Below are 22,755 nucleotides of genomic sequence, written 5' to 3' on the forward strand. Positions count from 1 at the left end.
AAAAATCAATAGTTTGGAACATCATTAGAAAGACAAAACTCTAAACATATTGGCTAGATTAACTGGATTTAGCTAGATTTGTGTCCAATTTTATGTTTATGGAGTTACATATACCGGTAACTGAGGTTCGGGAGGACACAAACGACATGTCAACTCACCTCAAACTCCAACCCTAACCAATTAATAATAATAATAATAATTCATTGAATTTATATAGCGCTTTTCCGAGGCTCAAAGACGCTAACAATATAGGGGATACGGAAAACACAAAAACAACAAGTAACATGGAACACAGAGTCAGCGAACGGGGAGGGGGGGGGTGGTGGTAAGGACAGGGGAGGTGGTTAGGGGTAGGGGAGGCTGTATGCATATCAGGGGGGTGGCAGGGTTAGGGGAGATGGGTAGGGGAGGTTGTATGCGTGTCAAGGGGGGGGGGGGGGGCGGGGGCGCCGGGATGGGGGAGATGGCTAGGGGTAGGGGAGGCTGTAGGCATGGGAGAACAGGTAGGTTTTGAGGTGGGATTTAAAAGTGAGGAGTGAGGGTGAGTCTCTGAGTGGTTGGGGGAGAGAGTTCCAGAGGCGGGGTGCAGCTCGTGAAAAGGCACGGTGACCGAAGCCTTTGAGTTTTGAGGGTGGGACAGTGAGGGGAACAATGGATGAGGATCGGAGGGTACGGGTAGGGCGGTGGGGGAGAAGGAGGTCAGTCAGGTAAGGGGGGGCCAGGCTATGGAGGGCTTTGTATGTGAGGATGAGGATTTTGAATTGGATGCGTTCTTTGATGGGGAGCCAGTGGAGAGAGTGGAGGACAGGAGTGATGTGGTCACGGGAGCGGGTGTTTGAAAGGAGGCGTGCAGCAGAGTTTTGGACCATCTGGAGTCTATGGAGGGAGCGGGAGGTGATGCCGGTGAGTAGGGAGTTGCAGTAGTCAAGGCGGGAGGAGATGAAGGCGTGGATGAGGGATTCAGCAGCGGGCGGGGAGAGGCAGTGTCTGATTTTTGCTATGTTGCGGAGGTGGAAGTAGGAGGTCTTGACGATGGAGCTGACGTGGGGATCAAATGAGAGGGTGGGGTCCAGGATGAAGCCGAGGTTGCGAGCCAGGGGGGAGGGGGTGATGGTAGTGTCATCAATGGTGAGTGTGATGGGTCCGGTTTTATTGAGGGTGGATTTGGTGCCGATGAGGATGACTTCGGTCTTTTCACTGTTGAGTTTGAGGAAGTTGTGTGTGAGCCAGGTTTTTATTGCTGAAATGCAGTTTTCGATGTGAGTGAGGGGTGGGTTCTGGGTGGAGTTTGTGGTGATGTAAATCTGGGTGTCATCGGCGTAGCAGTGGAAGTCCAGATTGAATTGGCGGATGATGTGACCGAGGGGGAGTGTGTAGCAGAGGAAGAGCAGGGGGCCGAGGACTGAGCCTTGTGGGACCCCCTGTGTGACAGAGGAGGAGGAGGAGGTGTGACCGGAGAGGGAGATGAACTGTTGTCTGTTGGTGAGGTAGGAGGTGAGCCAGTCCAGGGCGGTGCCCTCAACACCCAGTTGGCGCAGCCTTTGAAGGAGGATGGAGTGGGACACTGTGTCGAAGGCTGCGCTCAGGTCTAGTAGAACTAGGATGTTGAGGGCACCTGAGTCTGCAGAGGTGAGGAGATCGTTGATGACTTTGACCAGGGCTGTTTCAGTGCTGTGATGTGGGCGGAAGCCAGATTGAAGGGGTTCGTATAGTTTGTTGGATTGGAGGTGGGAGTGAAGTTGGGCAGCGACAGCGCGCTCTAGGGTTTTGGAAAAGAATGGTAGGTTGGAGATGGGGCGGTAGTTGGAGAGGTTGGCTGGGTCAAGAGTGGGCTTTTTGAGAATGGGGGTGACAGCGGCAAGTTTGTAGCTTGAGTGAACGTGGCCAATCAGGGACTGATTGAAGAGGGCAGTGAGGTGGGGGATGAGGGCAGGGAGGCAGGCCTTGGTCAGGGTGGTAGGGAGGGGGTCGAGGGAGCAGGTGGTTGTTTTGGAGGCGGTGATGATAGTACTGATGAGGGAGGAGTCAACAGGGGAGAAAGTAGTGAGAGGAGTAGGGGGAGGGTAATCAGGAGGGGGGAAGATGACAGCAGGGGGGGCGGGGGTGGTGGAGTTGGAGATGGAGGCAGTCAGTGAGCTGTTGATGTGGGAGATCTTGCTGTTGAAGGCGTGGAGAAAGGAGTTACAGAGATCAGGGGAGGAAGTTGTGTTGTTGTCCGGGGGCTGGAGTAGTGTCTTGACAGTGGAGAAGAGGGTGCGGGGGTTTCGATTGGTGGTGTTGATGAGGTTGGAGTAGTAGGCAGATTTGGCAGCTTGGAGTGCGTCACGGTAGGAGGAGATATGGTGCTTGTAGGCTTCGGCATGGACAGTGAGGTGGGTTTTGTTGTGGGGTCTTTCTAGTTGGCCGGTCTGTTTCATGGTGCGTAGTTCAGGGGTGTACCAGGGGGAGGAGGTGGTGAAGGAGACAGTGATGGTTTTCAAGGGGGCCAGTGAGTCAAGGGAGTCAGAGAGAATGGAGTTGAGCATGGTGGCATAGTCTTCCGGGTTGGTGGGAGTGGAGTCAGTGGGGAGGGCAGAAGATATGGACTGAGATAGAGTGAGTGGGTTGACAGATTTTATGTTACGTAAAGAGATGGTGCGTTTGATGGGGTGGCGCGGTAGGGGCAGAGGGGCAGAGAAGAGGATGCAGTGGTGGTCAGAGAGTGGAAATGGAAGAGGGTGGGGGTTGGATATGGGTAGGGAGGCAGAGCAGACAAGGTCGAGTGTGTGGCCTTTTACATGGGTGGGGAAGTTGATGTGCTGGGTGAGGTGGAAACAGTCAAGGAGAGAGAGGAAGTCAGAGGTGATGCATAATGCATACTGTATAGACCCCCTTGATCTACCTGTCACCTGTGTTCTTTTTGCTAAATCCCACCTCCTCTCCATTGTTCTCCCCTCTACCTGTTCACTTGGCTCCATCGCTACAGGATCTACGAGGGGGGGGGGGGGGGGGGTTCTGCGTTTGCACTAAGCCGATGCTGCGTACACAGCAGACGCCACACAGCAGACACCTCTAGGGTTCCCTCACCACTATCTAGAGTGCCCCACGTCCAACATCAGACAACCAACCTCCATCGAGGTCCAACACACTCCTAAATCCCATCTTTCACAGTAACATTCCTGATAAACTCTTTCCATGAAATATCCCTAGCACATGCAGTTGTATGTGTGGTCTGTTAAACATCTAGACAGGGTAACTGAATAGGGAATGTTCTTCTGGAACCAGACAACATCCTTCGGTGCTCTGTTTGACTTGCATAGTGTTTAACATACAGTACATTATAGTGATTGACAGCTTGTGATCTTAGAATTATAAGGTTCTATCTCCGTTTAGGGTAGTTCAGAGATATTGAGTGTCAAAGTTTTGTGAGATGGAACCTTTGTATCTTATGAATTACTAACTAAAACATTTAAACATTTTAAAAATAACACCAGACAGGCATTAATAATGGATCAGATTATGTAAAAAACTAAATTTTGACAAAAATGTAGATAGAACCTTATAATTCTAACGTCATGAGCTCTTACGTTGTAATATTTGCGGAAGTACTGATGTCCCAAAATGTTGCACTGTACACTTTTGGATTTGGCCTTACTATGGAACAACAATAATGAATAGTGTACTCATAAGGTAGCCAGGTTGCAGTACCAACTAATGCACATTATGTAGAGGGTCAGTGGGTTGCCACTGATTACAGATCTGATTTACATTGACATTTTCTACATTGTTGGCATTTAGCAGACGCCTTATTCCAAAGCGACTTACCATCGGTACATTTGACTAAGCAAGTGAATCATCAATCCACCAGTCATAGCAGGGAGAGTAATCTAGCTCAGGCCAGGGGCCATTGGCAGTCGTCGTGATAGAAGAAGAAAGAAAGATTTGAATCATTGACGTTGTATTTTTACAATCAGGTCCCGAGGTCTTGTGTGTGCCTCGAAGACAACGGTCAGGAGAGGGTGAGCTTACAGTCGGGGCGATCAGAAAAGTGCTCCTTCTAACTAAGGAGCGCGCCTCTCAGGGGATATCCCTGGCACACTTTGTGAGATGCTGGGAAGGTTAAGCTTCCACCCTCGTTGCCTTGTCTACGTTACGGCTCCGCTCCGTGAGCTAGACGCCTGGCTATCTTGGAATTAACATGAAATATCATACCGTTATGCATTAATACAGAATACATTACAAAGTAATTAAGTAGGGGGGATTACCGCTCTTGCACAGAGTTGAGTTATTATGTAATGTATTGATTCACATGCAGCTATTGATTGGCACGCACGGCCCCGGTTTACATCTAAATACCGGTAGTCCTCCGCCAGTAACAGATTCCTCACCGATACGTCCAAAGTATACAGTAAACATGTTGTCCTTCATGGCCTTTCGGGAATTTCAGTTGTTTACTATAGCGCCCCCCCTTGGGCCAATCGGTGGCATTTCAAGTGCCAGATCTCTATGTGCAAGGCACATCCTTCGCCAAGGTTTTGTCCAAATTGTCCTAGTGGTGTGTGAGATGTTGGAGAGTCCCCTCCCCTGTTTCATGGAGGGGGGACAATAACTATGGTGTGATTCTGGAGAGTGGGAAATAACCACGAGGGGGAGTGAAGAGGTAGCATTGCCAACTCTGTCTCAGTGGCAACGATACAAGCCTGCTGGCTAATCTGACAGCTAAACCTCGTTGTGATCGGCCAATCCGTCTGGCTGTTTATCTCAGCAGGGAGGGTTGCCGAGCGGGAGGTCGCTGTGGAAGACGGAGCGCTTCACGCCTCACCCACAGCCAGCGACAGTCATATTCCTGTTATTTATGCCCACAAGCACATCTTATATTTATCAGCATTGCGCAATCGTCCCATAAAATGTAACATATTATTGATAAATGCTTATGGCAGTAGCAGGGATCATTTGTACACAGCCACAGATCAACGCAGATCAAAACTTTGCGATTCCATGCACACACACACACACATACACACACACACACACACACACACACACACACTATCATGTCATAAGCTGCAATTATGGTTCACATGGCAACCACTGACCTAAATCACACTTTGAGATGGAGACATACAAAGGCCTATTGTTTCTGCTCGCCTCTGATCCTTCTCACATTAATTCCGTGGTGGAAAGAAGAACATATATTTTTGGTGAAATGTCTGTGAAATTGCCTTTCATTTGCTCGTCAATGAATCCAAGATTGATTTGTTTAATCAGACAAATGATGATCAGACGCTCCTCCAATCATGTAAAATCAATGGCAAGCTTTTGTGTTTCTATTTCTCTGACAACTCTTGTCTTTCTCCATCAATAACAATAATACTATTTTATTCAAAGCTCAAAGTGCTCCAATCATTATATAATCATCATTTAATTATTTAGTCATTTAAAGGCAATATTAAAAAGATGGGTTTTTAGTCTTGACTAAAGAGGTTGCATCCCTAATGTAAACTGGCAGTGCTTTCCACAATTTGGGTGCATAAAATGAGAATGCAGCCTCACCAAATCTCTTCTTTTGCACATGTGGTACACAGAGAAAGCCAGCGTCAGAAGACCTGAGAGCTCTATTGGGCTGATATGCTAGCAAAAGGTATTTCAGATACTCTGGTGCAAGCACATCATGTTATGGGCCGATGAGAAGCACTTCACAGACTCACTACTGGCTGAGAGAGAGAGACAGAGAGAGAGAGAGAGAGAGAGAGAGAGAGAGAGAGAGAGAGAGACAGAGAGAGAGAGAGACAGAGAGAGAGAGAGAGAGTTATAGACACAGAGAGAGAGACAGAGAGAGAGAGACAGAGAGAGAGAGAGAGAGACACAGAGAGAGAGAGAGACAGAGAGAGAGAGAGAGACAGAGAGAGAGAGAGAGAGTTAGAGACAGAGAGAGAGACAGAGAGAGAGACAGAGAGAGCGAGAGTTAGAGACACAGAGAGAGAGAGAGACAGAGAGAGAGAGAGAGAGAGAGTTAGAGACAGAGAGAGAGACAGAGAGAGAGAGAGAGAGAGAGTTAGAGACACAGAGAGAGAGAGAGAGAGAGAGAGAGGCGTAGGGAGAAGACAGGAGAGGGGAGGGGAGGAGAGGATCATGCTGCAGTGACCATGGCTGAACAGAAACACGGAGCATGAATCACACAGGCAAATACCTGCCACCTGTCAAACGAATGAGCTTCATATCAAATCAGTAACGCTCCGACGAGTACAAGTCTATCAAAGCAAAATGGCGAGATGACACGTGCCCTCGGGTGAGCTGAGTCACTCACCAAGCTGCTGGGTGTGTTGATGAGATGATAACACACGGATGAGAGCTGCCGGGAAACTGGCGGATATCACTGAGGCGTCCTGCGTAAGCGGTCGACCAGTCAGTCAAACCTCAAACGTCTGACATTTCAGATGGTGCGTTGTGGAGTCTGGAGGAGGAGAGGACAGAGGAGGCACACACTTCACACTCTGTGCACGCTTGTGTGTGTTTGGAAAGTTGTGTGTGTGTGTGTGTGTGTGTGTGTGTGTGTGTGTGTGTGTGTGTGTGTACGGGGGGGTCATTGAGCACCTAATGAGGAGCGTTGACTTTTTCCAACCTCATTAATTCCAGCTTTCTCATTCGGAGACAACGATTTGCATAGAAATAAACAACACATGTTGTGACCGGGCTGCCTATCAAATGCTAATAAATAATCCAACCAGCACCTGGGGAGCAGTGGCAGAGGTAGGGAGGGAGGGAGGGAGCGGTGTGTCAGGCCAGACCAGGGGTTACATTGATGAATACGAAGGAGAGATCAGTTGTTGCCATAGAGACATTGGAGGCTGTAATTCTGGTTGGAAGAGGAATGCCAGAGTGCTATTTTCCATCTTCAAATGAGGAATATTTAAGACTTGGTCAGTGATATATGGAGATCTTTCTGAGTCAGGTGGCCGGAAATGATATTGATGACTCAGAGAGAAGGTTGAATCGTAATCATTGTATTAGGCAGATCTTGTACAGATGTTTCCAAGGCAGCATGCTCTGTTAGGTCCAAGCTTCAAGCATGGCTGCGACATAAGATGCCGAGCCTGGCTGCGGCATAAGGAATGCCGAGCAAAGTACTGATGGAAGTTACAGCTTATATACTTGTTCACAGAGAGAGAATAGCTTTACATCCGTCCCTCGTAACTTACAATACTGACATTGGTTCCCAATCATCTATCTCTAGCTCTATCCTGTGTCCATGCTGTTCTACTCTGCTGACCACTGCTGACCTATACTGGTGCCCCACTAGCCATGGTCTCTAAATTTGGCTCAGGTCCAGTTACAGCCTGAGTGGTTAGTTTGAGTGTCCTGAGAGTGGGCACACTTAAAGTATGTTTAAGGTTAAACAATGAGTATTGCAATATTTGATAGACACACAAAATTGGCATATAGGGACACAAAAATGCATCATATCAGTCAGGACATGGTCAGGACTTGGTCAGGACTTGGTCAGGACATGGTCAGGACATGGTCAGGACTTGGTCAGGACATGGTCAGGGCATGATCAGGACTTGGTCAGGACTTGGTCAGGACATGGTCAGGACATGGTCAGGACTTGGTCAGGACTTGGTCAGGACATGGTCAGGACTTGGTCAGGACATGGTCAGGACATGGTCAGGACTTGGTCAGGACTTGGTCAGGACATGGTCAGGACATGGTCAGGACATGGTCAGGACAACGTCAGGACTTGGTCAGGACATGGTCAGGACATGGTCAGAGGCATGGGTGAGACAGTGTGACGCAGGCTAATGGTGGTGGTGATCAGGGAACACTCTCTTCCTGTTACACTAGGCATTGGGCTGTGATCATATTAAAAGGTGTTCACTTTAAAAAGAACATCTCTCTCCCACTCTCACTATGTAATATATATATATATATATATATATATATATATATATATATATATATATATATATGTAATAGTAATAGTGAGAGAGGGAGGACTAAAAAACACCTCCACACACACACACACACACACACACACACACACATACACACACACACACCACATACTTGTTTATGCTACATTGTGGGACAATATGACTAGGACCTCCCGTGTGGGGACACCCCTTTCTAGACACCGTACAGCACTGAGAAAAATCAGGCATGATCAGAAAAAATTCAGGAACCAGAATCTCACTTCAAATTAGCAATATTCAATACTTTTTTCAAGACATGACTTCTTCCACCCATGTGGGGAGTCTCAGGTTGCTATCTTTCTGGGGACACCATAACACACTTTCAGATATTACTATCTTTCTGGGGACACCATAACACACTTTCAGATATTACTATCTTTCCGGGGACACCATAACACACTTTCAGATGTTACCATCTTTCTGGGGACACCATAACACACTTTCAGATGTTACTATCTTTCTGGGGACACCATAACACACTTTCAGATGTTACCATCTTTCTGGGGACACCATAACACACTTTCAGATGTTACCATCTTTCTGGGGAACACCTTAACACACTTTCAGATGTTACCATCTTTCTGGGGAACACCTTAACACACTTTGGTTGAATCCCAAATGGAGCCCTTATCCAAGCCCTGGACCCTTGAAGACTTTGGGTGCGTTTGTTTAATCTCCCGGGAGCGCACTCGGGTTGACATAGTGAGTTATTGTCACTATGTTATTGTTGTTATTGTTGTTATTGTCACTATAATTGTATAGTTATTGTTAACTTGGGTTACAGCTTAGCATGTAACTCAGTACTCTAGTTAGCACTGATACAGCTTAGCATATAACTCAGTACAGTAGTTAGCACTGATACAGCTTAGCATGTAACTCAGTACTCTAGTTAGCACTGATACAGCTTAGCATGTAACTCAATACTCTAGTTAGCACTGATACAGCTTAGCATGTAACTCAGTACTCTAGTTAGCACTGATACAGCTTAGCATGTAACTCAGTACTCTAGTTAGCACTGATACAGCTTAGCATGTAACTCAGTACTCTAGTTAGCACTGATACAGCTTAGCATGTAACTCGATACACTAGTTAGCACTGATACAGCTTAGCATGTAACTCAGTACTCTAGTTAGCACTGATACAGCTTAGCATGTAACTCAGTACTCTAGTTAGCACTGATACAGCTTAGCATGTAACTCAGTACTCTAGTTAGCACTGATACAGCTTAGCATGTAACTCAATACTCTCTAGCCCAATGTATCACCAAACAGCGCTCAATTTAGTCACTCACTATTCGCCTACCCCTCCCCCACACAGCACCTTCCACAGCTAGCAGCACACTCAGGCCTCAGCCGTTCATTTAACATTGCCGACCTCCTGAACTTTAAGGTTAAAATAAATACATACAATATCCTTTGTAAAAGTCAAACCCTGAAAAGTCATCAAACTGTGATGGAGCATATTAAGCCAGTAGCTTTTGGAAAATGGATGCATTTTGTGCATTCCTGGGCCTGCTAGTTAACTGAGAACCAATCACTATTCGCCTCCCCCTCCCCCACACAGCACCTTCCACAGACAGCAACACACAGGCCTCTGCTGTTCATTTAACATTGCCGACCTCCTGAACTTTAGGCTCACTTTTGGGACACTTCCTATGTAGCCAGGGGAACAGAAAAAGACACACACCATCAGTGGGATGCCAGCTTTCAGACAAAATTGTTTTCAAGTCTCTAGTCCATTGTATGGCCAAACAGGGTTTAACTTATTGGGGATAGGCCTCCATTGACATTACATTGCCGACCTCCTGAACTTTAGGCTCACTTTTGGGACACTTCCTATGTAGCCAGGTGAACAGAAAAAGACACACGCCATCAGTGGGATGCCAGCTTTCAGCCAAAAGTGATTTCAAGTCCTCTAGCCCAATGTATCACCAAACAGCGCTCAATTTAGTTGTGCACTATGCAGACAGAGCACTGATTTGCACCCCTCCCCCACACAGTTAAGTTTCTGTTCTGCTGAAATCTGCCTCGCTCTGTTCAATTAACCTTCCTTCATGACCGGCTCACGGTGGGACCCGTGCCGTGCTGGCGCACTCATGTCCATAATCGAGAATTTCTCTTAGCTTCTCTCCCACCATGTCAGCCATGCAGAGAGCGATTTTTTTACTAAAATAAAATAACCAGAATGTTTATGATATGCTTTTTGTTAACTTTAGCACTGTGAGACTTGCAGTTGGAGTTCATATAATTGTAATCTCACCATATATGACAATACTCTTAAAAGGGTTAAAATAAATACATACAATATCCTTTGTAAAAGTCAAACCCTGAAAAGTCATCAAACTGTGATGGAGCATATTAAGCCAGTAGCTTTTGGAAAATGGATGCATTTTGTGCATTCCTGGGCCTGCTAGTTAACTGAGAACCAATCACTATTCGCCTCCCCCTCCCCCACACAGCACCTTCCACAGACAGCAACACACAGGCCTCTGCTGTTCATTTAACATTGCCGACCTCCTGAACTTTAGGCTCACTTTTGGGACACTTCCTATGTAGCCAGGGGAACAGAAAAAGACACACACCATCAGTGGGATGCCAGCTTTCAGACAAAATTGTTTTCAAGTCTCTAGTCCATTGTATGGCCAAACAGGGTTTAACTTATTGGGGATAGGCCTCCATTGACATTACATTGCCGACCTCCTGAACTTTAGGCTCACTTTTGGGACACTTCCTATGTAGCCAGGTGAACAGAAAAAGACACACGCCATCAGTGGGATGCCAGCTTTCAGCCAAAAGTGATTTCAAGTCTCTAGCCCAATGTATCACCAAACAGCGCTCAATTTAGTTGTGCACTATGCAGACAGAGCACTGATTTGCACCCCTCCCCCACACAGTTAAGTTTCTGTTCTGCTGAAATCTGCCTCGCTCTGTTCAATTAACCTTCCTTCATGACCGGCTCACGGTGGGACCCGTGCCGTGCTGGCGCACTCATGTCCATAATCGAGAATTTCTCTTAGCTTCTCTCCCACCATGTCAGCCATGCAGAGAGCGATTTTTTTACTAAAATAAAATAACCAGAATGTTTATGATGTGCTTTTTGTTAACTTTAGCACTGTGAGACTTGCAGTTGGAGTTCATATAATTGTAATCTCACCATATATGACAATACTCTTAAAAGGGTTAAAATAAATACATACAATATCCTTTGTAAAAGTCAAACCCTGAAAAGTCATCAAACTGTGATGGAGCATATTAAGCCAGTAGCTTTTGGAAAATGGATGCATTTTGTGCATTCCTGGGCCTGCTAGTTAACTGAGAACCAATCACTATTCGCCTCCCCCTCCCCCACACAGCACCTTCCACAGACAGCAACACACAGGCCTCTGCTGTTCATTTAACATTGCCGACCTCCTGAACTTTAGGCTCACTTTTGGGACACTTCCTATGTAGCCAGGGGAACAGAAAAAGACACACACCATCAGTGGGATGCCAGCTTTCAGACAAAATTGTTTTCAAGTCTCTAGTCCATTGTATGGCCAAACAGGGTTTAACTTATTGGGGATAGGCCTCCATTGACATTACATTGCCGACCTCCTGAACTTTAGGCTCACTTTTGGGACACTTCCTATGTAGCCAGGTGAACAGAAAAAGACACACGCCATCAGTGGGATGCCAGCTTTCAGCCAAAAGTGATTTCAAGTCTCTAGCCCAATGTATCACCAAACAGCGCTCAATTTAGTTGTGCACTATGCAGACAGAGCACTGATTTGCACCCCTCCCCCACACAGTTAAGTTTCTGTTCTGCTGAAATCTGCCTCGCTCTGTTCAATTAACCTTCCTTCATGACCGGCTCACGGTGGGACCCGTGCCGTGCTGGCGCACTCATGTCCATAATCGAGAATTTCTCTTAGCTTCTCTCCCACCATGTCAGCCATGCAGAGAGCGATTTTTTTACTAAAATAAAATAACCAGAATGTTTATGATATGCTTTTTGTTAACTTTAGCACTGTGAGACTTGCAGTTGGAGTTCATATAATTGTAATCTCACCATATATGACAATACTCTTAAAAGGGTTAAAATAAATACATACAATATCCTTTGTAAAAGTCAAACCCTGAAAAGTCATCAAACTGTGATGGAGCATATTAAGCCAGTAGCTTTTGGAAAATGGATGCATTTTGTGCATTCCTGGGCCTGCTTGTTAACTGAGAACCAATCACTATTCGCCTACCCCTCCCCCACACAGCACCTTCCACAGATAGCAACACACAGGCCTCTGCTGTTCATTTAACATTGCCGACCTCCTGAACTTTAGGCTCACGTTTGGGACACTTCCTATGTAGCCAGGGGAACAGAAAAAGACACACACCATCAGTGGGATGCCAGCTTTCAGCCAAAAGTGATTTCAGGTCTCTAGCCCAATGTATCACCAAACAGCACTCAATTTAGTCACTCACTACCCCTCCCCACTCAGCCGTTTAACATTGGCGACCTCCTGAACTTTAGGCTCACTTTTGGGACACTTCCTATGTAGCCAGGGGAACAGAAAAAGACACACACCATCAGTGGGATGCCAGCTTTCAGCCAAAAGTGATTTCAGGTCTCTAGCCCAATGTATCACCAAACAGCACTCAATTTAGTCACTCACTACCCCTCCCCACTCAGCCGTTTAACATTGGCGACCTCCTGAACTTTAGGCTCACTTTTGGGACACTTCCTATGTAGCCAGGGGAACAGAAAAAGACACACACCATCAGTGGGATGCCAGCTTTCAGCCAAAAGTGATTTCAGGTCTCTAGCCCAATGTATCACCAAACAGCACTCAATTTAGTCACTCACTACCCCTCCCCACTCAGCCGTTTAACATTGGCGACCTCCTGAACTTTAGGCTCACTTTTGGGACACTTCCTATGTAGCCAGGGGAACAGAAAAAGACACACACCATCAGTGGGATGCCAGCTTTCAACCAAAAGTGATTTCAGGTCTCTAGCCCAATGTATCACCAAACAGCACTCAATTTAGTCACTCACTACCCCTCCCCACTCAGCCGTTTAACATTGGCGACCTCCTGAACTTTAGGCTCACTTTTGGGACACTTCCTATGTAGCCAGGGGAACAGAAAAAGACACACACCATCAGTGGGATGCCAGCTTTCAGCCAAAAGTGATTTCAAGTCTCTAGCCCAATGTATCACCAAACAGCACTCAATTATATGCTCAATATATTTTAACAGTGAAAAAACAGGAAATACAGATTTAAAAAAAAAAAAAAATAATCACAATAGTATGTTATTACAATGATATAAACTTAAAATAAAATCAGTCTACTGTTAATAAAACTACTGCTGCAGATTTCTGTTGGTCTGTTTCTCAGACTGAATTGGTTCCATACTGCTTGGCCCTCTGAAAGGTCACAGCCAGGTCAGCTGCAGGTTGGGGCGGGGGAGGGGAGACATCAATTAACCACCTGCACCTCCAAACTTTCCCCAAAGCTACTGCTGCATTCAATGCACATGGGAATAACTGGTTTTCTGGAACAAGATGAATAATTATTATTCATAAATGTAGAACTGCTTAATCCCTTTATGTTTTGTAATTATTTAAAGATAAAACAACAGTTTTAAATGTTTTTATAATTTAAACCATTATATGGCTTGCATGATTGAGAATGTTGTCATTTTTAATACACAGTTTTGGTACACTACATTAACGCATTTACAGAACTCTCCTTAAAATTACAAATATAGTACTTATTACTAATACACTCAGGCCTCAGCCGTTCATTTAACATTGCCGACCTTGTTGTGTCCTGCCCTTTAAGACGGAATCACGTGTTAGACTAAGGAGGAAGTTGAAGTGTATGCTGGGTAGTTGGCTGCCATACTCATTCATGCTGAGAAGTTATGTTGAGTAGTTTGCTGCTATACTCATGCTGAAAAGAATAAAGCTGCGTTTGATGGACCACGTTCTCTATCGACTATTATTACTTACAAGTCCAGTCCGGACATCACAATTGGCGACGAGTAATCGGAGTTACTAGTTTTTACAATGGCTGTAAACGTGCCGTTTCCCTGTTTTTTCCTGCCTGCGCCTGGTGAGCCCACCATTCCATTCAAGACATGGCGGAAAATTTTTGAGAACTATTTGCTGGTCATCAATGCTAGCGGTAATGCTTGGCCTGCTGCACGGCGTAGAGCCGTCTTACTACACTGCCTGGGCACCGAGGGACAGCGTCTCTTCTACTCGCTCCCGAACACAGGTGCAGATTACGACACTGCAATGACTGCGTTGGAGGAGTACTTTGTGCCCAAGACAAACACTGTTGCTGAACGCCATGCTTTCCGTAAGAGAGTACAGATGCAGAATGAAACGGTCCTTCAGTATGTGATTGCACTACGTGAACTTGCAGCTACGTGCGACTATGGCGATCGTGCGGATGAGGCGATCCGTGATCAGCTAGTTGAACATCTACACAACCCGCGGATCCGTGAAAGACTTTTGATGGACAATAAACTTACACTGGAAAGAGCCATGACAACTGCTACACAGATTGAGGCTGCTACGGAGCAAGCTAAGGCCTTCTGTGAGCCGCGGGCTGCATCTGTGCAGGCGGTGCAGCACACTCCACAACAGTGGGGTAAGCGTACAAAGCCTAGGGAGGCTTCACAGCGGAAAACATGTTACCGCTGTGGATCAGATGGACATTTAGCTAATGCAACTAACTGCCCAGCTGCATCAGTTACATGCAGACAATGCAACAGAGTGGGTCACTTTGCCAAGGTGTGTCGCAGTACACAGACACACACCAAGGAGGTACGTGAGGTTGATCTCCCTGAATTTACAGTGTTATATACTGAACATTCTGCACGTAATAGTGATAAGATCACATGCACTGTGGAGATTATTTCAGAACACTCACAGTCCAGTAAAGTGGAATTGCTGGTTGACACTGGTTCATCTGTCTCTATACTGCCACAGAGCATCTACGCACAGTACTTTAAAAACATTCCACTTACTGAACCGACTGCCAGGCTGGTGTCTTACTCTAAAACCAGCATTCCAGTGCTGGGGTGCATGTCTGCTGATGTTTCTCTCCATGGCCGCACTGCTCCAGGTACCTTCTTCATTGTGGAGAGGGGGACCTCACTGATGGGGAGGGACCTAATGACTGTGTTAAGTGTGCATATTGCAAACAACAAAGTGGTGCCTCCTAATGACTCTGCATCTCTGCCTACTCCTGTGCTCCAGTGCACTACTGCATCTGCTCCCGCTGCTGTAGGGTGTGCAGAAAACTTTGTGCACCGCGTGAAGGTCGATTCCTCTGTCACACCGGTACGCCAAAAGCTGCGCCGGCTACCGCTGTCTGTCAGAGACGCAGTTTCTGATGAACTGAAGCGCTTACTCGCTGCTGGAGTGATCGAACCTGTCGACGCCTCTGCTTGGGTGTCCCCCATTGTCGTCATACAAAAGAAGACTGGAAAAATAAGGATGTGTGTCGACCTGCGTGAGCCCAATAAGGCGGTCATTATTGACGCCTTTCCACTGCCTCATATGGATGAGCTCCTTTCCAGCCTGAAAGGCTCCACCATCTTCTCATCCATTGACCTGGCTAACGCCTACTACCAGGTGCCTCTTGCTGAGGAGTCACGCGACCTAACGGCATTCATCACCCATGATGGACTGTATCGGTTCTGCCGTGTGCCATATGGACTGGCATCAGCGCCAGCTGCCTTTCAGAAGATGATGAGCATCATTCTCGCTGACCTGCCGGGTGTGGAGTACTACATTGATGATGTCATCATACATGGCAGTGACAGGCACACACATGACGAGGCTCTTAAAGTTACCCTGCAACGTCTGAAATCTGCTGGCTTGCAGCTTAATAACGACAAATGCCGTTTCCGTGAGCCCAGTCTACCATTCCTGGGTCACACTGTCTCTGCTGATGGTCTGCTTCCAGACACTGTACGCATACAGGCCATCGCTGAGGCTCCAGCACCCACTGACGTTACTACACTGCGTTCCTTCCTCGGCTTGCTCTCCTGGTACTCTAAGTTCCTGCCCAACCATGCCACTGTGGTGGAACCTATGCGAGCATGCCTGAGACAGACGGACAGTGCATTTCAGTGGACTGACGAAGCACAAGCCAGTTATGAAAGGGTCAAGCAACTGCTGGTAAAGAGCCAAGCCCTAGCATTGTTTGATCCTGCACTGCACACTATCATATCTACAGATGCATCTGACTACGGGTTGGGTGCTGTGATGTCACAAGTGGGCCCTGACAACGTTGAGAGAACTGTTGCGTTTGCATCTCGAACTCTCTCTGCTGCTGAGCGCAAATATGCTGTTGTGGAAAAGGAAGCCCTGGCCTGCGTCTGGGCTGTGGAGCGGTGGCGCACTTACTTGTGGGGACGCCGTTTCACTCTGAAGACGGACCACCAAGCGCTCACGACACTGATGACTACAAAGGGTGTCGGTCGCGCTGGTCTACGTGTTGCAAGATGGTCTGCCCGTCTCATGTCCTACAACTACGATGTCACCTACCGTCCAGGCTCTGACAACGCACCTGCCGACTGCATGTCTCGCTTACCTCTGCCTGCTGCATCTGCTCCGGCTGACGACGACACGGAGTACGTTGCTCTTCTCACCTCTACTAGTGAGTCTCTCTCTGCTGCTGACCTGGACTCTGCCTGTGCCTCATGTCCCGAGCTCACAATGCTCCGCGTCATCATCTCAAGTGGTTGGCCTCCTTCCTCTAAAGGTCTCGACCCTGTCTTGCTACCATACTACCCACTCCGCCATGAACTGTCTGTGAAGGACAGCTTCATATTTCGAGGCTCCAGAGTGCTTGTCCCTGACGCTCTCCGCCCTGCACTGATCTCCATTGCTCACGAGTCCCACCAAGGAGTGGTGCGGACCAAACAGAGACTTCGTGAACTGTACTGGTGGCCTAAAATGGATGATCAGGTGCTCAGTGCTATCCGTGCCTGCCACTTGTGCCAGTCAAATGACAAGACAGCAAAGCCACGTCCAGGTCCACTGCAACCTGTACCACTTCCTGATGGGCCATGGCAAAAGGTTGCCATGGATATAGTCGGCCCATTCGAAACAGCTGCTCCAGACTGCAGATACGCTGTTACAATGACTGACTACTTTAGTAAATGGCCTGAGGTAGCCTTCACCCGAGACATCACTACTAACACTGTGCTTGCCTTTATGTCATCTGTGTTCAGCCGGCATGGGAACCCGCTGAACATTGTCACTGACAACGGTGTGCAGTTTACGTCTGCATCATTCACATCCTTCCTGAAAGACAGACAAATCTCACACAGCCGATCTTCTCTCTACTACCCTGCTGCTAATGGGGCCATAGAAAGGTTCAATCGGGTGCTGAAACAAACCATCCAGCTGGCCATTCAGCAACATCAGCCTTGGAAACCAGCTGTGGTAGACTTTCTCCAGGTCTACCGTGCCACTCCTCATGCCACTACTGGTTCATCTCCTTTTGAACTGCTCCACGGTCGGCCCATGCGAACCAAGCTGACTCTGTTACCTCCTGCTCCTGAGTGTACTCCGGCGACGATGAACATTCGCCACAGAGTCAGTGAACGACAGCGCAAGATGAAGGCCTACACTGATGCCAAACGTGGTGCACGTCCTCCTGCTTTTCAAAAAGGGGACAAAGTGCGGGTTAAGAATCCTCTGCATGTGATGAAAGGTCACAGAAGGTACAGTGATCCTCTCACCATAAGCAAGAAGGTGGGGGACAGCACATACATTCTGAGTGATGGAAAGACTTGGAATGCCTCTCATCTCACTGCTTTCCCAGACACTGCCGCAACCACAGACGGAGACACTGTAGAGCCTGTGGTTGATCATTCACCCAGGCCTAGACGTAATATCCAGAGGTCTGGATGGCTAAAGGACTATGTCTCTTGAATAGCCTAATAATGGGTCACTGACAGTTGTTGAATTGTATTCCTGTTGTATGGGGATTGTTGCACTTATACTGTTTGCACTACTTTGGTCTATTGTTATTGTATTAGACTGTCATTACCTAGATTAATAATATTTAAGTTTCCTTATGTGATATTGATTGGGTAATGTGATATTGTTTTGTTTATACATGCTGAATCTACCATTTCATTTTTTGCTTGCCTTGTTGTTAGTACAAGTAACTCTTTTCCAGAAAGGGGGAAATGTTGTGTCCTGCCCTTTAAGACGGAATCACGTGTTAGACTAAGGAGGAAGTTGAAGTGTATGCTGGGTAGTTGGCTGCCATACTCATTCATGCTGAGAAGTTATGTTGAGTAGTTTGCTGCTATACTCATGCTGAAAAGAATAAAGCTGCGTTTGATGGACCACGTTCTCTATCGACTATTATTACTTACAAGTCCAGTCCGGACATCACAGACCTCCTGAACTTTAGGGACACTTCCTATGTAGCCAGGGGAACAGAAAAAGACACACGCCATCAGTGGGATGCCAGCTTTCAGCCAAACGTGATTTCAAGTCTCTAGCCCAATGTATCACCAAACAGCGCTCAATTTAGTCACTCACTATTCGCCTCCCCCTCCCCCACACAGCACCTTCCACAGCTAGCAGCACACTCAGGCCTCAGCCGTTCATTTAACATTGCCGACCTCCTGAACTTTAGTCTCTAGCCCAATGTATCACCAAACAGCGCTCAATTATATGCTCAATATATTTTAACAGTGAAAAAACAGGAAATACAGATAAAAAAAAAAAGAAAATCACAATAGTATGTTATTAGAATGATATAAACTTAAAATAAAATCAGTCTACTGTTAATAAAACTACTGCTGCAGATTTTCTGTTGGTCTGTTTCTCAGACTGAATTGGTGCCATACTGCTTGGCCCTCTGAAAGGTCACAGCCAGGTCAGCTGCAGGTTGGGGCGGGGGAGGGGAGACATCACCAGAATACCTCTGTGTCATTGGCTGCTATAGGCATAAAAGGAGAGAAACTCATGGTGTGGCCCCCATCTTCCCCTGACCTCAACCCTATTGAGAACCTTTGGAGCATCCTCAAGCAAAAATATATATGAGGGTGGGAGGCAGTTCACATCAAAACAGCAGCTCTGGGAGGCTATTCTGGCATCCTGCAAAGAAATTCAAGCAGAAACTGTCCAAAAACTCACAAGTTCAATGGATGCAAGAATTGTGAAGGTGATATCAAAGAAGGGGTCCTATGTTAACATGTAACTTGACCTGTTACAGTTTTTCTCAGTCGCTTTGGTGCATTTCTCACATCACTATTAACATTTGCACAACAGTTAGTGCATTTCTCAGAACAATTAGTACAAACTGCAAAACCTAGGTGTTAACCTGCAAAAGCGTGTCACTTGCTCAAAATGGATAGTTCATTCCTCAAAAGCAAGTATTCATGTCAATGAAAGTGTCAGTGTCATCAAAATGAAAAGTCCTGACACCATTGTTTATGAACAAGATAGTCAAATGGCTTTGTCATGTTTTCATTATGACAGTTCACTCTAAGTGTTTTCCAATGCAAAAAAGTCAGATCTTGGTGACACTACCTGAAAATGCTCAAGACAGTACTATACACTATTTGCACAGCCATTTGAAATCTACAGTGGGTTACACATTACTGTATTTAGTGAGGTAAATGAGTACAAGACGCTGAATAGTTATGTTTCACATTTTTACTGCATATGCTCTTTGCAATTCTAATTTGTTCACAGCATTGTGCAAAAGAAAAATACAAACTTGTTTACCACAAACATAAGAAACACCCTTTGGGTAGAGCTGTGCACAACTGTAAACAATATTGCAGTACATATTGGAACTGAATTGGAACATCCAACATACTGTAAATCATTCATTGACATCCAGACGTTCCTGTCTGTCTGGCCACATATTTTCATCGACATCACAGCGAATATCATCCCTGGTAATGCAGCGAGGAAAGTATCTCCCTGAGTGGCGAATCCACCCTCTGCTAGCAAGGCCATTTGGGTATGTGGATGCCGGTCATATACCTTCCACCTCCAGGCAGAGAAAAACTCCTCTATTGGATTCAGGAATGGCGAGTAGGGAGGGAGATATTCCACCAGCATCCTTTCATGTGCTGCAAACCACTGTCTGACCAGATCTGAGTGGTGAAAACGCACATTATCCCATACAACAACATACTTGTTCAGATGGTCTCCATTTAGACCCCTCTCATTCTCAGGGATTATATCCCTGTAAAGAGTGTCTAAAAAAGTCAGCAGATGTTGTGTTGTGTGGACCAAGACAGGGTATATGGGTGAGGACGCCGTTTTCTGAGACGGCTGCACACATTGTAATATTCCCTCCTCGTTGGCCTGGGACATCAATGGTTGCTCTCTGTCCAATGTGATTTCTGCCACGCCTTCTACCTTTTGCCAGATTAACGCCTCATCAACGTATATGAATGTGTGCAGCGGTTCCCTGGCCTCCAGCTCCAGTACACACTTTATCCCAGAATAGAGAGAGAGAGAAAAAAACTCATTTTGGACAACATATTGTACAGTATGAATTGTCATGTAAGTGTACTGCATGGCACTACACAAAGTAACCAGTTTACAGCACTGGACATTAGAGTATGCATAGAACACATAAATGTTTTACCTGTACATACTGGTGACGGATCTCCTTCACTCTGTCGCTGTTCCGTTCAAATGGCACATTGTACAAGTGTTTCATGCGCATTTCATTTCTCCTGAGCAGTCAATTGTAGCGATTGAAACGGATTCAATATTCCCAAAGATATTGTCATCCTCTATAACAGCGCTTTGTATCGCTCTCAACCTTATGGCATTGTTTGCAATCACCATTGCACACATGGCTTCCTCTTGTTGTGGAGTAAAAAGGGGCCCTTTTCCACCTCTGCAAGGTTGTCTTGCCTTGTCTTGTCTATGTGGTGCAGAGTAAAATTACAGTAATGTACAGTAAACATGAGATATACGGCTTTAACCCATATTACTGTAGTGAACAATAACAGAGAGAAATTGTTCAATTTGGGAGACATTTTCAGGAAAAATGATAAAGAAATGTATACAATTTGCTTGACAGATTTTGACAACTTGTTCAACATTTTTGGATGTAATGACTCAAGCAATGAAATGAGGACTTAGTTTTATAGGGAATGACTATTAAGCATCCAAAAGTATAGTTCATTTTGACTGACATGACATAAGCAAATGATAATGTTATAAAACAGCAGAGAATTGTATGACAGCAATTGATGCATGTCCAAAAGCATTTGCAATTTGTTTGAAGGAATGAGAAACTGCTACTATGATGTGCACAAATGACTAAATGTTGTGGAGGTTGAACTAACAGTTATGAGAATTTCAATTCTGATCAGAGAAATGCACCAAAGCAATTGAGAAAAACTGTAAGATGTTTTTGTTTGAAATAGCTTTTGATTTCAGTAAATATGACCTCCTAACCCTAAATTCATCACAATTGTTTGTTCTTTACAACCTATAAAATGTTTTGAAACTCTGTTGTGCATAATAATTTGGAACAGTGCATTTTGAGTTTTTTATTAAAAAAAATAATACTGTTATCATTGGGAGGTTTGTTCAATAACATTTGAATTATACTCTAACGGTTGATGACTTGAAAATTATACTGATTGTCATTTGCATCGACTATTTAGGAAAATCTGATAAAAATATAATTTGCATAATAATTTGGAACGAGGTGTATATTTAACCTTTTCGAGAGGGAACTGTGCTCAGTATAGTTTTAACAATAAAGGTCCCATATTATCTTATATCTTAATTCACTTCCTGGTAATTGCTATGTTGCAAATACCCTGCGTTATTAAAATATGGAGAAATATGAATTAGGAAATTATGGAAATACTGTAATAGGTACAGATTTTAAAAGCATGCCCCCATCAGAATCAGAATCAGAAAAGTGTATTGCCAAGTACGTTCACACATACAAGGAATTTGCTTTGTAAAACATGGAAAGGTAATAAAAACAAGTGCCATAACCTGTGCCCCACCCAAAAACCAGCCGCCACTGCTATTTACACCATGGAATTATAGTCACACACTTTCTAGTCACAATAATAAGACCAATGTTAACCAGCGTTCTCTGTCAGAACACTCAGCCAGTATATTTGCTAGCGTTTCACCCTGCAAAAACTCTCGCGTCGCGCGCACACACTCGTCTCGCGCGCACACTCGCGCACAATCTTGTATTATTCTCCAACGGCACAACGCGAAACGAAGTGTGCTCCGTCCCCACTAATTAGATCTTCAGCCAAACCTGCACACCTGTCTCCACCCCCAATCATGTGCTTGATGCAAAGTGCACGTGACAGACAGGCAGCTCATATGATTGGCTGCAGGAGTGTTAAATGTGTGTTAAAATTTCTGCCATTTCTGTGAAAAAAATAGTAAAAAATGGCGATTTCGCCACCAGGGGCGCACTCTAAACACTGATTAAGCACTCTTTTCAGACTTATGTAGCAGTGTGGGTCAAAATTTAAAACATAGAAATATTTGCACTAGACATATCAGCAACACTTTTTCTACCAAATTCAATGAAAATCGGTGTGGGGACCCGTTTTGGGTCCCCACACCGATTTCGAGTCCCCACACCGTGGTTGTGCTGTCAGACCTCAGTCCCCACATAGTAGTATACACAGGCACACACACACACACACACACACACACACACACACACACACACACACACACACACACACACACATACACACACACACACACACACACACACACACACACACACACACACACTCTCTGAATGCCTGGTGAGAAGACAG

At 45.7% G+C, this 22,755-nt stretch overlaps 1 protein-coding gene across 1 annotated transcript in view; it reads right to left on the bottom strand.

Annotated features, from left to right (window-relative positions):
• The window catches only part of LOC308170961 (claudin-4-like), a 233,334-nt gene that overhangs the window by 93,686 nt on the left and 116,893 nt on the right, over positions 1–22,755 (bottom strand). The gene's annotated exons all lie outside the window — the stretch shown is intronic.

The sequence above is a fragment of the Nansenia antarctica genome (assembly GCF_963989245.1).
Source record: "Nansenia antarctica genome assembly, chromosome: 1".
Lineage (NCBI taxonomy): Eukaryota > Metazoa > Chordata > Actinopteri > Argentiniformes > Microstomatidae > Nansenia > Nansenia antarctica.